The 4328-nt window shown below is 35.8% G+C and overlaps 1 pseudogene; it reads left to right on the forward strand.

Moving 5' to 3' along the window:
* On the forward strand, positions 241-3123 carry LOC109329180 (annotated as a pseudogene).

Consider the following 4328-nt stretch of genomic DNA (forward strand, 5'->3'; position numbering starts at 1 on the left):
TTTGATTCATCCACGCACTGATGAATCATAAACAGTGCCTTGCAATCTTTCTTCTTGGAATCTCTATTAAGAGATCTCTGAGCTTCTGTAGCTACCTCTTCAACAATTTGATACCCATGTTCAACTACCTCAAGCACCTCCTGGTAACCAAATAGTACCCTCATCTGGATTTGCCATCTTTCATAGTTCTTTCCATCAAGAACTGGTAGAGACATGTTGAAACCGCTATTGTTGGTCATGATGCCTTTTGCACAGCTTTTAGGATCGAAGAACACAGCTCTAGATACCACTGTTGCAACTAGAAATGAGAAACAGAAGAAAAGGAGAAGAAACAGAACCGTGTTCTGTATAGCAGAAAGAAGAAGAAAAGAATTGTGCAGCAAGAAGAAGAGAACAGAAGAATTAGAGATTTAGGTGAGAGGAGGATTCAATGAATAACATCTGATTATTATTACTAAGTGATTACAAAGCAAAGCAATTTATACACATTACTAAAAATAGTAAAACAGAATTAACTACCAACAGAATTAACTAACTGAACTTTCTATTTTCAGTAAGTTTGCTAACTAAGAAACTGAATTATTACAACAAGATTAACATGAAATAAACAATTTGCCTAAAAGTTGATCAAAAATCTTACCTTAGCACACACAAGCAACAATGATAATAACACTCAATCCTCAAATAATAATTCCTTAGTACTTCCAATACAAGTTGGTAAAAAACCCAGAGATTCTTTACAAAAAGGAATCAAATTTGGCACCCTCCTAATACAAGTTCCGAAATTATTTCAAAACAAGAGTTGACATTTATTTGTTTTCCTATTTTTGGTATACTCTTAATATATCTTTTTAATGTGCATAATTTGGGATATGAAAGGTAATAAATACAGTCCAAAATTTCAATATAATGACATAAAAAAATAAAGTGAATATTATGAAGTAACTGTACAATTTTATTTTTCTTTGCTTTTATAATTAATTACTACCAATTTTATACCATCAAACGTGTCACTATTCTATATATAAGTGGTGTATACCTTTGTCATTTTTCTTTGCCTTCATTTTGTGACAGTGTGCACATCCGAATTGAATATCTTCAACATGAATAACATGATGGATTTGATAAAACCAATGATAGTGATGGTGTTAGTCCAAGTAGTGAATGGTGGCATGAACATCATGACCAAGCTTGTGCTCAACGGTGGCATGAACTTGATGATTATGGTGGTGTATCGTTACATCATTGGTTATAAGAAATTGCTCTATGTTTGCACAATATTCTCTGATGTTATGGCTTATTTGCACTATGTTTGCACAATATTTGCACAATATTTGCACAATATTTGCACTATGTTTGCATAATATTTGCACTTTGTAAAAAACTTTGTAAAAGATTTGGATGAAGAGAGAATTTGTGTACGTAAGCAGTTGCGAAAGTATTTGAAAATAAGAGTTGACAGTTGTTTGTTTTGCTATTTTTGGTATACTTTTGATATATCTTTTTAATGCATAAACTATATTCACTCTACTATTTTATATATAAAAGTTATGACTAATTTGTATATATAAGAGCAATAGACATTTGTGATTTTTGTAACATGATGGATTTGGTGAAAGCAATCATAGTGATGGTGTTAGTCCAAGTAGTGAATGGTAGCATGAACATCATGACCAAGCTTGTGCTCAACGGTGGCATGAACTTGATGATTATGGTGGCGTATCGTTACATCATTGGTTATAAGAAATTGCTCTATGTTTGCACAATATTCTCTAATGTTATGGCTTATTTGCACTATGTTTGCACAATATTTGCACTATATTTGCACTATGTTTGCACAATATTTGCACTATGAGTTGGAGGATACTCTTTCTGGCATTTTTGTGTGGCTTACTAGGGTATATATATATAACACTATAACAATTGAATTGGTTGTTTTAATTTGTGTAATGATAAGTAAACTAATATGCAGGGCAACATTGCCTCAAAACTTACAGGCGGAAGCCATTGCCTTGACTTCTGTGACATTTGTAACTTGTGTGACCAATCTAGTTTCAGGAATAACCTTTGTGTTGTCCCTTATCTTCAAGTAACAAATATTAAATGTAAAGTCATATAGTATTATATTTCCTCCATGACTCTTCCGCTCCAACAGTTTATTTGTTTCCATGTTCAGATTAGAAAAAGTAAAGTTGAGAGAAGCGGGAGGGAGGGCCAAGGTAATTGGAACCTTAATAGGAATTAGTGGTGCCATGGTCCTGACCTTGTTCAAAGGCATGGAGATTAAGATTACATCCTTCCACGCAAATCTCTTCCATCACAAAAACAAAAAGGATTCAAATAATGCTACCTCCCATACCGCCATGTACATCTTCAACGTTTTCTCCTCTTTTGCCGCTAACATCACCTATGTCTCCTAGCTCATCATTCAGGTATATCTTTAATATCGTGATTGCTAGATATTAAACTCGTAGTTTTTACCGTATGATAATACAGGCAAAAATGAGCGAAATATACCCATATCCGTATTCAAGCACAACATTGCTGTCTTTAATGGGAGCCATCTTATCCATTGCTCTTATACTTGAAAGGGATATAAGTCAGTGGAGGTTGGGTTCGAACATCAGACTATTTACAGTAGCTTATGGGGTATGTCTTCTTCTTAAATAATTATAATACATTAATTATGTACCCATATATTAATTTAATATTATTTTTTATAAAGATAAATAACGTAAACTGATTTGTGTAGGGAATAGTTGGATCGGGAATAGCAGTGGATGTCGTTTCTTGGTGTGTACACATGAGAGGCCCTTTATTTGTCTCTATCTTTACCCCCTCATGCTTGTGGTCGTGGCCTTTGCAGGATCCACCATCTTAGATGAAAAGTTGTATTTGGGAAGGTATATTCCTCTTTCTTTTATATGTTATTAGTTTTTTTGTCCTATGATGTTTATATATTTTTTTGCTTTAACTGATTATACTTTTGTGAATTTGAGTATCCTTGGATCGACTGTGATCGTGTGCGGCTTATATCTCATTCTATGGGGTAAAAGCCGAGATATGGTAGAGAATATTCAACCTCACTATGAATCTGTGTTGTGCAATGACTCATATCTTTAGATAACAGCAATACAAGTTATGGGCTTGAGCTGATGTAAAGGGGTTGGGGTAGAGGGCTATATATGTTGATGTTACATAAACCTAATGTAACAGGGAGAAGAATAGTAAAACACTAATCCTTATTCTCTAATAATATATAGTGGTAGTCACTCAACGCTCTCGGGGACGTATGCACAATTGGTCGAATCTCGTTACCAAATCTCTTGTGTTATTCTCTTATCTCTATACTCTTTACTATTTGATTGTTCGCTTGTTCCCAACAATTGGTATCAGATGACTCTTAACTCAGGTGCCAAATTTGAGGTGGGGAAGTTCGATGGAACTGGTAATTTCGGATTGTGGCAAAGGAGGGTTAAGAATGTGTTGGCTCAACACGGTCTATCAAAGGCGCTGCGTGATAATAAACTAGAGGATATGGATCAAGTGGATTGAGAAGAGTTGAAGGAGAAGGCTGCGGGAACCATACGGCTTTGTCTATCAGATGAGGTGATGTATCATGTTATGGATCTGACATCACCAACAGGGGTATGGGAGACATTAGAGAAGCGGTTCATGTCCAAGTCTTTAACAAATAAGTTGTATTTGAAACAGAGACTTTATGGCCTGAAGATGCACGAAGGTGCAAATTTGCAACAACATCTCAACAATTTTAATCAAGTGATCAATGACTTGTAGAAACTTGATGTGAAGGTTGATGATGAGGACAAAGCAATAATATTACTGTGTTCTTTGCCAAATTCCTATGAACACTTGGTGACAACATTGACGTACGGGAAAGACTCAATCAAACTGCATGAGATCACATCTGCACTTCTGTCCCACACTCGCAGGAGACAGAATGTAGATGAAGGGTCTTAGGGTGATGGTCTGTATGTGAAAGGGAGCCAAGTGTGTGGGAGGAGACAAGGCAGAGTAGGTCCTGCCAAAAGGAAAAGACCAAATTCCAAGGGCAAAACACCAGTAGAGTGCTATAAGTGCAAACAGACTGGGCATTACAAAAAGGATTGTTCCAATGAATGGAGTCCTAGCAAGCCGGTGGGGAACGTTGGAGTATCTACATCTGCAAATGTTGTACATAAAGATGATTTTGGTTACAATAGTGAAGTTGATCTACTATATGTATCATCAAATCATAGTACAAATGAGTGGATACTTGACACTGGTTGTTCCCACCACATGACGCCAAACAGAGAATGGTTCACCAC

The sequence above is a fragment of the Lupinus angustifolius genome, chromosome LG16 (assembly GCF_001865875.1).
Source record: "Lupinus angustifolius cultivar Tanjil chromosome LG16, LupAngTanjil_v1.0, whole genome shotgun sequence".
Taxonomy (NCBI): Eukaryota; Viridiplantae; Streptophyta; class Magnoliopsida; order Fabales; family Fabaceae; genus Lupinus; species Lupinus angustifolius.